We start from the raw sequence: 14,308 nt of genomic DNA on the forward strand, positions 1-14,308 counted from the left end.
AAAAAAGAATACCGGTACTGGTTTCAATAGCACTTACGGACACTTGTTATAGCATATGATACAAAAAATGCCCCATTTCGAATACGACTCTATTTTCAATAAGTTCTAGAATGCCGAGAAATAAAAATTAAACACAATCGCGTATTAAGTTTTATCTAAAATGTGAACAAACGAATATTATCAGAGAAAAATAAATTAGAAATTAAATAGGATAAAGAATATATCATTTAGATAAAGTTTAACAAAAGTAAAAAATTACAAAAATACAAAAAGTCAAAACATACTTTACATGTACACCATGAAAAAAATGTAAAAGTTGAATAATCAATGAAGTAGATGTTTAATTGCTAAAAAAACTACAGATAATTTTCAGTATCCTCATCTTTACTTTCATTAAAATCAATGTACTAAAAAGAGGTCCCAGCTTGATCGACCGGTAAAATCTAAAGTCGCATGTAGCAAGTCATCGACTCAGTTGGCTTAGGGGAATGGGCAAAACAAACTTTTGACCAAACTTTGGTTCACATGTTAATTCCTTCTTTAGGACACGCCAGAAAAGCAACAACATATCTATATTGATTATCCCATGACTTTTAGCCCAGTATAAGCCCATGATTCTAACCCAATAGTGTAGAAACTGAATCATGTAAACTATATAGATATAATATATGTTTTTAGGTAGAATCATGTAAACTATATAGATATAATAATATATGTTTTTACCTATGCTATACCTACTCTTCCGATAGTAAGCGTAATATGTTACGTGCATCTAGCATCTAACATATAACATTACATGCGTTTAACATACAATATATTCTTACCGTCACATATTATATACTGTAAAAATATTCTCTCTCTCATCAAATATTTTATGTCATGAACTTTTGTTTTTCATCGCATGTCATAAACAGTTAGTTAATCAAACGTTTGATTTATTTATAATCTAATTTTTAAAAGTACATAACATAGTATCTTTGATCTTATAACATTCGATTTATATATAATCTTATTTGAAAACCCCGTTTATGGGCCGACTAAGTAAAGTTTGTGCGTAATAAAGAATGGAAGATTGTCTTAAAAGTAAAGAAGTATTTTGACAGAACTGAACCGGTGAGGATATTTTTTGAGGGATTGAACGTTTAGACCGATTTATTGTAAATAAGGTTTGAATAAAATGTCAAAAGATTGGGAACAATCGTGGTATGAGAGTGAACGAACGATCCGGTAGGTGAATGCAAGAGTAGGAATGGTATGATTTTTGGATATAATGTGATATGAAGCGTTGAGGATGAGGTTTCGTCATGGATAATCAGATATCGCGCGTTTAGTAGTGCGTTTGTGAGTCACTAAAGTTTGTGTAATTGCATTTAAATAAGGTCTGGAAAACACCAAATTTCTCATTGCACGTTTTACGAAAGTTTGGTAATATGGTAAAAACACTTATATATAGGATTGTCACACCCCGATTTCCACGTGTCTCACCGGTGGGCCCGGTGGGGGATTACCGTGACGTAGTTGGCAACATTATAGTCAAACCACACAATATATATGAATGCACAGCGGAAACATAAAGATAATATATTTCAACGTTAAGTGTAATATCAAAGTATCACCATTGTTGAAATAAAATCCACAGGGGATCAATAATAATAACAAAGTATTGTTCAACAGACTTCAGGCATCTTAAGCTTGCGAGACTTCTAATGATGTTAAGGAGAAATCCCAGCCAATTACGCATAGTACCTGCATTTAGTCTTTTTGGGAAAATACGCCAGTTTACACTGGTAAATACATTCAACTGACACTTTTGTAAAATGTTTAATAAAATTGGTTTAAATGCTCAAGGCACAAACTCTTTATAACTTGAGATAATTTATAATTAAATCTTGTAAAGAATTACATGTTACTATGCGTTCGGTCGCCCGGGTCGTGCCGGGTTAAAGTTTAATAGACACGCCACATAGCATAAAACCGTGGCGGGTAAACCAACGGCTACACTTTTATAGTCATGGACATAATGCCGGGTGTACGCCTACACCCGGATGTCAAGGTCGTGGCCATTTCGTAAAATGCTGCCAAGGATATCCGGGACATGGTCATTAAGCCCCCAAAGGCGTAAAGCCAACAAAACAAGTTTTTAAACGGGTCACATTGATAATACCCAACTACTAATGAGTTGGGGTCAATTGCCCGACCAAGCGGTATTTTAAATACCGTAACCCAAGCCCGTATAGCGGAAAATAAGTTAAAAGTATTTATCTTTGCAAGTATAATTCCTTAATTGAAATAAATTGCAGATAGCTTTTACTGGTCTCCTATTAGAAGCTTGGTGCACGACTTAGAATGTTAGAACTTGAGAGCTCCAGAGATGGTTTAGAATGCAGGTTTGAGGTGTGATTTACTTGTGCACAATGTATGGCCTTTCATAGTACCATTTCATGCATAAGATCATTACACATCAACCTACAAGGCATCATGGATGTTCAGCAGGTGGCCCTGGGTGCTAGGGGTCATGTAGAGGGCGCCCATGCTTCATTTATTGCTCAAATGATCGTTCACAACTTCAAACAGCAAGTCTGTCCAAGAATTCTGCATCTGGGACTTGTACGCGGCCCGCATTAGATTCAGGCTATATGCACGCGGGCCGCCTGAATCTTCATGTCAAGAAACGTATCCACAGGTGGCTCGCGGCCCGCATTAACTTGCTTATTTCACTCAGGCGGGCCGCCTGAGGCCTGATTTCCAAGATTTTCAAATCTTTTGTAATCATTAACCTGACCTTTCGGTTTCGAAGGGGTAACTTTGCGATTTGGCCCTCGATGGGCCTCGTGCCTTTTACCCGCACTGTTAAGTCCCCGGTTAGTTTAATTACTATCCGAAAAGCCTTAACTTTTATTGTTGACACTTTTAACCCCTCGCATACGAATTTGATCATAACTTTGTCGTTTTAAAACGGAACTTCGTGAAATTTATATAGTATATTCTGGTGAGCGTATTTTACCGTTACAGAGCCTCGGGTTCGTCAAAGGGTCACTCAGAGGTATTAATTAAACATGTTGACACAATTAACCCCTGTAGCTCGTAATCTCTCACTTTCTCCCGCGTTTCGCTCCGTACGATCCATGATTTATTCGTTTGAAGGTACGAGCATCGTTTAGGGTTACTATACAATATATTTACCCTTCGTTGACATTTATAACCCTCGAAATTACTTACTTTCAAGGTTTGTCAACTTTAGTCCTTTACTTAATATTAAATGCCACGTGTAAACTCATGACACGTGTTAACATCCTCAACCCCTTAAAATAAATCTCGACCCGAGATTTACTCAAACAAATAAGGGTATTTTTCTTTCATCGTGGCTTCAACCTCCCACGTGAATTCGGGACCTCTACGGGCATCCCATTTGACCTTTACTATAGGTACATGCTTCCTTCAAAGCTTCTTTACCTGTCGATCTTCAATCGACAAAGGTTTCTCCACAAATTTCAAGCTCTCATCTATATGCACATCTGTATGAGGTATCACCAATGATTCATCAGCGAAGCACTTCTTTAGATTGCAGATGTGGAACACATTGTGAATTCCATTGAGCTCTTCCGGTAAGTTTAACTTATAGGCAACGGACCCGACACGTTCGATAACCTCGAAAGGTCCTATGTATCTCGGGCTTAGTTTGCCTTTCTTACCGAAACGCATCACCCCCTTCCAGGGTGATACTTTAAGTAACACTTTTTCACCTACTTCGAAGTGAAAATCTTTATGCTTTGGATCAGCGTAACTCTTCTGCCTATCTCGGGCAGCTTTGAGACGGTCTCGAATCTGGACAATCTTGTCCGTCGTTTCGAAGACTATCTCTAGTCCTGATAATTGGACATCTCCAACTTCCGCCCAACAAACAGGCGATCTACACTTTCTACCGTATAATGCCTCGAAAGGCGCAGCCTTAATGCTGGTATGGTAGCTATTGTTGTAGGAGAATTTGATTAGTGGTAGGTTCTTATCCCAACTACCACCCAAATCGATAGCACATGCACGCAGCATGTCTTCCAACGTTTGAATAGTACGCTCACTCTGACCGTCTGTCTGAGGATGGTAAGCCGTACTAAAATTCAAACGTGTGCCCAAAGATTGCTGGAAGCTTTTCCAGAAATGAGACGTGTATCTAGTATCTCTGTCGGAGATAATAGACACAGGTACGCCATGTAAGGCTACAATCTTATCAACATATAACTGGGCTAACATGTCAGAGCTATAAGTCTCCTTGATGGGTAAGAAATGAGCTGACTTAGTCAGTCTGTCGACTATAACCCATATTGTGTCATTTCCTTTCCTTGTCTTGGGTAACTTGGTAATAAAATCCATAGTTACACATTCCCACTTCCATTCTGGAAGTTCAGGCTGTTGTAGCAAGCCAGATGGCTTTTGATGCTCAGCTTTGACTTGCGCACAAGTTAAGCATTTGGCTACATAAGCGGCTACAGACTTTTTCAAGCCTATCCACCAATAATTTGCCTTTAGATCCTGATACATCTTATCAGCTCCAGGGTGAACAGAATATTTGGAACTATGGGCTTCCTGGAGGATAACATCTCGTAGTCCTCCATAAATTGGAACCCATCTTCGTCCATTTAATCGTAAGATTCCGTCCTTGCTAAGAGTTAACTGCTCCTCAGTTACTCCCAGCTTCTCTTTAGGATAGTTAGCTTCCAACACAGCTTCTTGCTGTGGAGCTAACAACCTTTCAATCAAATTATTCTTCACTTCAATGCTCTTGGCATTGATTCGGATGGGTTTCACCCTTTCCTTTCTACTTAGGGCATCAGCGACTACATTCGCCTTGCCGGGATGATATCTGAATTCACAATCATAATCATTTAAAGTCTCCATCCAACGGCGTTGCCTCATATTTAGCTCCTTCTGATTAAACAGATGTTGAAGGCTCTTTTGATCAGAATAGATCACGAACTTAATACCATATAGATAATGCCTCCACAGTTTCAGTGCGAATACAATGACACCCAACTCCAAGTCATGGGTGGTGTAATTCTTCTCATGCACCTTTAACTGTCTCGAAGCATAGGCAATAACTTTGCCTTTCTGCATGAGCACACACCCCATGCCAGTGTGTGACGCGTCGCAGTAAACTACGAACTCCTCGGTACCTTCCGGTAGTGTCAGCACAGGAGCGTTGCTCAGCTTTTGCATTAGAATATCAAAGGACTCTTGCTGCTTAGGGCCCCATACGAACTTTACTTTCTTCTTGGTCAAAGAAGTTAAGGGCGCAGCAATCCTTGAAAAGTTTTCAATGAAACGCCTGTAATATCCTGCTAACCCCAGGAAACTACGAATCTCTGTAGGCGTCTTTGGCTCTTTCCAATTCATTACAGCTTCAACTTTAGCGGGATCCACTTGGATACCACGCTCGCTGACAACATGTCCTAAGAATTGGACTTCTCGAAGCCAGAATTCGCACTTAGAGAATTTGGCATAGAGTTTCTCATGATGCAGGAGCTTGAGAATACAACGAAGGTGTTTCTCATGGTCAGCTCGGTTCTTTGAGTAGATAAGAATGTCGTCGATGAAAACGATGATGAATTTATCTAAGTACGGCTTGCAGACGCGATTCATGAGATCCATGAACGCAGCCGGTGCATTAGTGAGCCCAAAAGGCATCACTAGGAACTCGTAGTGACCGTAACGAGTCCTAAATGCGGTTTTATGTACGTCTTCATCTCTGACTTTCAGTTGATGGTAGCCTGACCTCAAATCAATCTTTTAAAAATAACTTGCCCCTTGTAACTGATCAAACAAAACGTCGATCCTCGGCAAGGGATATCTATTCTTTATCGTGACCTTATTAAGCTCACGATAATCGATGCACAGACGCATCGATCCGTTCTTTTTCTTAACAAACAGGACAGGTGCTCCCCAGGGAGACGAACTAGGTTTGATGAAACCTTTAGCTAAAAGTTCATCCAGCTGGGTCCTCAACTCCTTCATTTCGGTCGGTGCTAACCTGTAAGGCGCTCTAGCAATAGGTGCTGCTCTAGGGATGATATCGATCCTGAATTCCACTTGTCTATCTGGTGGCAACCCAGGTAGATCTTCGGGGAAAACTTCTGGATATTCCGAAATGACGGGAATGTCTTCTATCTTCGGTTTAGTCTCTTCAATAATCACCTGTGCCATGTAGATGACACAACCCTTCTTTAGACATTTTGAAGCCTTGAGTATAGTCACTTGCTCAGGCAATCCGTACTGGGTATCTCCCCGAATGGTAAGCGATTCACCAGACGGAGTCTTTATCACCACTTGCTTTCTGTTGCAGACGATTTGGGCCTGGTTGTGAGATAACCAGTCCATACCCAATACTAGGTCAAAACCGGCCAATTTAAAGGGAAGTAGAGATAGAGGAAATGAGTGGTTCTTAATGGATATCACACATCCATCTAACACAGTGGAGACGGTTTCTATGGTTCCATCTGCTAGCTCTACCTCGTAGTTCACGTTTAAGGTTTTGACAGGCATATTCAGCAATTTACAAAATTTATGACCTACGAAAGACTTATCAGCGCCCGAATCAAAAAGTACTCTTGCAAAGATATCATTTACGGGAAAAGTACCTGTGATCACGTTATCATCTAGCACTGCTTCTTTCGCCTCCATCCTGAAGACTCTTGCATTGGTCTTCTTGGCCTCTTCCGGCTTCTTGGCATATTTAGGGCAGTTGCTTTTAATGTGCCCCTTCTCGTTGCAGTTATAGCAGGTTGCATCCTTTATTTTCTTGCAATCCACGGTCTTGTGGTCCTTGGACTTGCATAACCCGCAAGCATACGACTTCGACTGAGTCTGCGAGTTTGATTCGAGTCTGCACTTCCCATAGTGGTGTCTCTTGCAATTCTTGCACTTGGGCTTCTCACCAGAATGTTGCCCATCCTTCCTTGACTCCGACCCTCTCTTGTTATCACCGTTTCCACGGTGCTTCTTGCCCGACCTCCGTGAAGTATCATCTTCACGCTTTCTCTTTTCAGCCTCTTTGTTCCTCAGCGATCTTTGTCGGACCGCATCAAGAGTAAGGGACAAAGATATGTCGGCTACTGATCTAAAGGTCGCTGGCCGAGAGGCCTTTACGCTTGCCTTTATTTCGGGGGCTAAACCACCGATAAAACGAGCTATTCTCTTTGGCTCCGGGGTTACCAGATACGGAACCAACCGGGACATCGTGTTGAAGCTCGTGAGGTAAGCTTGACAGTCAAGGTTCGTCATCACCAATGACAGGAAGTCAGTCTCTATCTTTTCAACCTCATGTTGAGGGCAGTAATTCTCCTTGATGAGAGAAATGAATTCCTCCCATGTCATGCTATATATAACAGCCTTTCCCGAGGCCTGAACCAAAGACCTCCACCAAGCCAGGGCCTCGCCCTTGAATGATTGTGACACATACTTTACCACATCTTTCTCTGCGCATCCACTGATGTCCACCACGGTGTCCATCTCGTCCAGCCACGTCATACAATCGACCGCTCCTTTCTCCCCAGTGAAGTCTCGGGGTTTGCATGATACAAAGTACTTGTAGGTGCAGCCTCTGGCGCGAGATGCATCAGTATATACCTTTTCTGGACGGAGACTGTTTTCATTGGACGAGTGATTATCATCGTCCTTTTTAGACTTGGACGGTGGTTTGCTGTGAGATTTTGAGTGGGTTTTCGGCTTTGAGTGTGGTTTGGATATGGTTCTGCTCCGAGATTCAGTATACTCCTCGTATTGTCGATCCAGGGCTGCCTTAACAGCATTGTCGACAAGAGCTTTCAATTCTGCGCCCGTCAAATGAACTTGGGCATTATCGTATTCGTCTTCTTTCGAGTGGCTATTTTCCACACTAGGATCAGCCATGGTAACTTGAATCTGTTACAGAAGATAACGAAAATTTTATTTAGGAGTTTATTATGGAATTGTCTTTTATGGCAATTCATTAACCATGGTAAACAGAGACCATATCTGGTTAATTTGTTACTCACTTTTATTTAGGATTTGAACATACTTATCCTAATTACAAACAATATTGCTAGTGGCATAAAAGCCTAGTCACGAGGACGTTTTTATAATACTAGCCGGGATTACAGAGAATCAAGGCATGAAGGTCTGAACCGTAGTTCTTTTACCTTTTCTGACAGGGAGTCATAGACTACCACTGCCTTTTGTCTTATATGACAATAATTATGGTCCGTAGGCACTACACCACTAATGGATGTTTTATAATTTGGCCCGTAGGCACTACATCGCTAATGGATGTTTTAACAAGTTTGGCCCGTAGGCACTACATCACTAATGGATGTTTAATAAATGATCATCTTTATTGATGATTTAACCCATGATTTATACATCATTTAATTGGGCTTTGAAATCCTTAGAAGGATTCTTATATAAGAATGACGCGTGCGATTTTTAACGAATCACATCTGCCATGAACGTTAACATGATTACAGAGGTTAACTGGAAATCTGAATCTTTTAATCAGGTCTTACCATCTTGGCCAGATCTTATAAAGACACCTGGCTAGGTTTCACTCTTAAGATTCTTTATTTAGGCAGATTTAAATTTAAAAGGAATGATTTTTAATTTATTTCATATATAATACTAACAAAAATGAAATTTATAACATAACATTCCATAAACTTCAAATATGATTACACGCTGCCCTAAACGGGACTTTTAAATAAATAAATACCTACGCAGAGGTTTATAGAAAAACAAGTCCACGCAGGGACCAGTACGAGATAGATGTCCACGCAGGGACTAAAAGATAAGTCCACGTAGGGACTGAAATACGATAATTGTCCACGCAGGGACTAAATTGTAAATACAACAATACATAAGAAGGCTAATGATCTCGTTTCTTCCTCCCTTTCAGTAGGTTTGCTAGACCCTTGAGAAATCCACGATTACTCTTGCGTTCTTGTTCGAAGTCTCGTTCCACACGGTTTAAACGGTGGAGTATTTCTTCTTGCTCCGGTGGGAAAAAACGTGGCTGCTGCGACGGTTGCTGAACCGGAGGTCTAGGAGGTATTGGATACCCATGAGCTGAGTAATCTGGTCTCCAAGAGGTTCCATGGAGGGCATTATAATTAGCCGCTACCACATATGGATCGGCATCATAGTTATAGTTGTAGTACGTGTGAGTCGGCTGTTCAAACGGATTGTACGCCGTGGAAGCGCCGTACGCTGGTATCGGATTGTCATATCTGAAAGGTGGCAGAGGTGGTGCAACTGGTGCTGAATTCACATCTGCAGGGTGACCAGAAGGTTCCCCTAATTGTGGTTCTTCTTCAGGTACTGACGGAAAGTGACTAGCACTCGAGTGGCGAGGGGTGCTGAAATGAAATTCCCCTCCTCGGGTAGACATCCGTGCGCCTGACCTTCTACGCCTTGGCGGATCTGGAATTACTGGTTGAACCGGTGGCGGTGGTGGTGGCGTAACGGCCACGAACCGCGAATCCTCAGAAGGATCCTGTTGTTGCTGTTGATCATGAGGCGAGTAATGATGTGAAGGTGTAAAGTACCAATTACATTGGTCAAACCTCGCCTGGTAGCTGTCGGGACCTTGATAGGGTGTTTCATGAAAGGATGACCCATCAGAGATCTCGATTGGATGATTGGGAGTACCCCTTGCAGGCTCGACAGGATCTGTATCCTCGTCCATATCCACTGCATTATCTTCAGAAAAGTGATCCTTTGGTCCTAAAGGGTTATACCCTATTGGCTCTTGGACATAATCCGCCGGATTAAACTGTCCTATGAAGAAAGGTGAAGGATCGCCATAAGAACGGTGCGAAGCAGATCGCTGAAGAGGTATAAAGGATGGTTGAGGGTTATTGGGATTGTTTTCCGAAACTGGTCCGAAAGAATGACGGTATGAGGGTGTTGAGCTATGCGAGGTAGAATGTCTCGCAGGTTCAAAAAGGTTTCTTCTTCGTCTCTGTGGTTCCTCACTTCGTGTACTGGAAGGAGCTCGCATGTTCGAAGGTCCAGCCTCGTGATGATTGTGAGTAATGATCGTTCCTTTGCCTCTTCCTCATCTTCCTCGTCTGATTGCAGGTGGCATATTCCTGCTTTCAAAACTTTAAATAACAATAAACAATAAAAAGACAACTGGAATAACAATTCGAATTTGTCCTATGTTCTTGTCTAGACTCAAGTATGTGCAATTGTGTAACTGAGATTAAACACAAAGGCTAGTGTTTAATTCACTCAGTGTTGGCTCTGATACCAACCTGTCACACCCCGATTCCCACGTGTCTCACCGGTGGGCCCGGTGGGGGATTACCGTGACGTAGTTGGCAACATTATAGTCAAACCACACAATATATATGAATGCACAGCGGAAGCATAAAGATAATATATTTCAACGTTAAGTGTAATATCAAAGTATCACCATTGTTGAAATAAAATCCACAGGGGATCAATAATAATAACAAAGTATTGTTCAACAGACTTCAGTCATCTTAAGCTTGCGAGACTTCTAATGATGCTAAGGAGAAATCCCAGCCAATTACGCATAGTACCTGCATTTAGTCTTTTTGGGAAAATCCGTCAGTTTACACTCGTAAATACATTCAACTGACACTTTTGTAAAATGTTTAATAAAATTACTTTAAATGCTCAAGGCACAAACTCTTTATAACTTGGGATAATTTATAATTAAATCTTGTAAAGAATTACATGTTACTATGCATTCGGTCGCCCGGGTCGTGCCGGGTTAAAGTTTAATAGACACGCCACATAGCATAAAACCGTGGCGGGTAAACCAACGGCTACACTTTTATAGTCATGGACAAAAATGCCGGGTGTACGCCTACACCCGGATGTCAAGGTCGTGGCCATTTCGTAACATGCTGCCAAGGATATCCGGGACATGGTCATTAAGCCCCCAAAGGCGTAAAGCCAACAAAACAAGTTTTTAAACGGGTCACATTGATAATACCCAACTACTAATGAGTTGGGGTCAATTGCCCGACCAAGCGGTATTTTAAATACCGTAACCCAAGCCCGTATAGCGGAAAATAAGTTAAAAGTATTTACCTTTGCAAGTATAATTCCTTAATTGAAATAAATTGCAGATAGCTTTTACTGGTCCCCTATTAGAAGCTTGGTGCACGACTTAGAATGTTAGAAGAGTGCTTGAGAGCTCCAGAGATGGTTTAGAATGCAGGTTTGAGGTGTGATTTACTTGTGCACAATGTATGGCCTTTTATAGTAACATTTCATGCATAAGATCATTACACATCAACCTACAAGGCATCATGGATGTTCAGCAGGTGGCCCTGGGTGCTAGGGATCATGTAGAGGGCGCCCATGCTTCATTTATTGCTCAAATGATCGTTCACAACTTCAAACAGCAAGTCTGTCCAAGAATTCTGCATCTGGGACTTGTACGCGACCCGCATTAGATTCAGGATATATGCACGCGGGCCGCCTGAATCTTCATGTCAGGAAACGTATCCACAGGTGGCTCGCGGCCCGCATTAACTTGCTTATTTCACTCAGGCGGGCCGCCTGAGGCCTGATTTCCAAGATTTTCAAATCTTTTGTAATCATTAACCTGACCTTTCGGTTTCGAAGGGGTAACTTTGCGATTTGGCCCTCGATTATTTACCGTTATGGGCCTCGTGCCTTTTACCCGCACTGTTAAGTCCCCGGTTAGTTTAATTACTATCCGAAAAGCCTTAACTTTTATTGTTGACACTTTTAACCCCTCGCATACGAATTTGATCATAACTTTCTCGTTTTAAAACGGAACTTCGCGAAATTTATATAGTATATTCTGGTGAGCGTATTTTACCGTTACAGAGCCTCGGGTTCGTCAACGGGTCACTCAGAGGTATTAATTAAACATGTTGACACAATTAACCCCTGTAGCTCGTAATCTCTCACTTTCTCCCGCGTTTCGCTCCGTACGATCCATGATTTATTCGTTTGAAGGTATGAGCATCGTTTAGGGTTACTATACAGTATATTTACCCTTCGTTGACATTTATAACCCTCGAAATTTCTTACTTTCAAGGTTTGTCAACTTTAGTCCTTTAGTTAATATTAAATGCCACGTGTAAACTCATAACACGTGTTAACACATTATTGGACACAAAATTTCGAGGTGTTACAAGGATGTACCAGCGGTGTATCCACCATATTCTAACCATGTTACGTCCGTTTCGTTATTCGGTGTCATGTTATGTTCCGTGTCTTACGATACACGGTAGAACACCCTATGGTTTTCATGCGCCTACTATTATAATCTCGTGTGCACCCGCGATTATATTGGCCGTTGCATGATCCGAATAGTTTGTACTAGTTGTGTATGAGTCAGGGTATGCAGTAACACTAAAAGTGAGAATGTGTGCGTGTGATAGCGTATGAAAATTTAGCATGTAAGCATGATTATGTTTAAGTATGTATGTGACCAACGTAAAAGAACCACTCGGGTTATGCTCACGTATAGGTGCGAATGTATGAGTATGAGTATGCGTATGAGTATGAAGATGATAATTGTGTACATAGTATAGATCGAATCATAACGAGTTTAAGCTTATAAAATGATCATGAAATTACGAGTGTGTGAAAACGAAGTGTAATGATAATGTGTGTGAGATTGCCATGAAATGCTGATTAAAACGTATACGATGATATGCATGTGTAGTTATTTGAGCAAATCGTTGAGTTTATTTAACTAAAATAGATTGATTTTGTCGGGAGTGGAGATTCAGGTTTGTGAATGTCGAGAGAATATAAAGCATCAATTTGTTACGCGAGATATGTTTTATAAGAAAAAAATGCTACTTTTGTTTCAAGAAAATTGGGGTTCGCGTATGTCGGAGATTGTCTACTCCTACGAAGTTTCCTTGCCCACATGTTTGGATTTAGAATTGTGTATTAGCGGTGTCTGAAAATAAATTTTTTTTTTGAAAACAGTGAGCTTGCTTTATTTAAAGTATTTTGTATTAAAAATAAGAAAAGCGGTATTTTAAAATTCTCGTGAGTACTTTGCTTTTGAATAGGATTTTAGCAAGGTGAACTTATAGATAGTCGAACTTCGTTGGTATAGTCGTGTAGGTGTAGGGTTACTATGTCTAGTGTATGTATTGGGAGTTAGTTTGGTCGGTAATATGATCGTGGTAGGTTGATTGAAAAGTAGGTTGATGGTAAAGTGTCAGGTTCCGACTAAATACCTATATGTATAATGCTTGGTGTTTAACGGTATGGTGTATGAGTGGGTTCCGATCATGGATACTGGGAGTTTCTCTAGGTATGGCTCATATCGGGTTTCTTAGGTTGTGAGTATAGGCAAGGGTTGTAAGAGATTTATTCTCGTTTCGAGGCATTGATGAATTTTCTGGTAGGTGAGCCAATCAAAGTATCGAGGGTGTATGGATAGGCTATCTGCATTTGTTGGTTAGGTTGACTATGGATCAGTTGTGTCTTTCCAACTAATCGGGGTTGACGAAGCGGCATCTATAAGTTTTATACGTATATGAGTGAAAGTTTCATTGGCTCCCCATTGGGAACAAAACGTCTTTAGTATAATAGTATAATGTGAGTGTGTTTTAGTGATTGGACGAAATATGGGAATCATGGGCAAGAGATTTATTAGACTGAGTAGTTTGATAGGTAGCATTTCATAAGATTTTGAAAATCGGATAATAAAACATTTAAGGAGTGATTAGGAATTTTGTGCATGTGATTTACGTAAGATAGACTGTAGGGTAAGAAACGCGTTTGATAAAAACAATGAGATTTGAGATTTTTGCATAAGTAGAAATTTTGACAAAATGATAAAAGATTTAAGTATAAGACTTGATCGTGTGGTTGGCATGACAAAGTTTCTTTGGAAAAAAAGAGAGTTGGAAACGATCACCAAGGTAAGGAAATCACCCCTAGCCCGTTGGTGAGGTCGTTTTAAGAAGGGAAGGAGCTAATCATCAAGGTAAGGGAATTAGGGGTGCAAACAAGTCGAGCTACTCAAGCTCGGCTCGAAAAAAAGCTTAAACGAGCCGAGCTTAAACGAGCTCGAGCCCGAGCCCGAACTTCGCTTATCGAGCTCGAGCCGGCTTGCGAGCCTAAACGAGCTTTCTGTTATATATTTTTATTAATATATTAAAGATATATTTATATAATAATAATTACCAATTATATAAATATAAAAAAATAACTAAATTATATGTATAATAATAATTATAATAAATATAAATTAACTAATAAATACTAAACGAGTCGAGCCCGAGCCGAGCTCGAGCTTGAAACATTACCT

This window comes from Helianthus annuus, chromosome 17 (genome assembly GCF_002127325.2).
Source record: "Helianthus annuus cultivar XRQ/B chromosome 17, HanXRQr2.0-SUNRISE, whole genome shotgun sequence".
Classification (NCBI taxonomy): domain Eukaryota; kingdom Viridiplantae; phylum Streptophyta; class Magnoliopsida; order Asterales; family Asteraceae; genus Helianthus; species Helianthus annuus.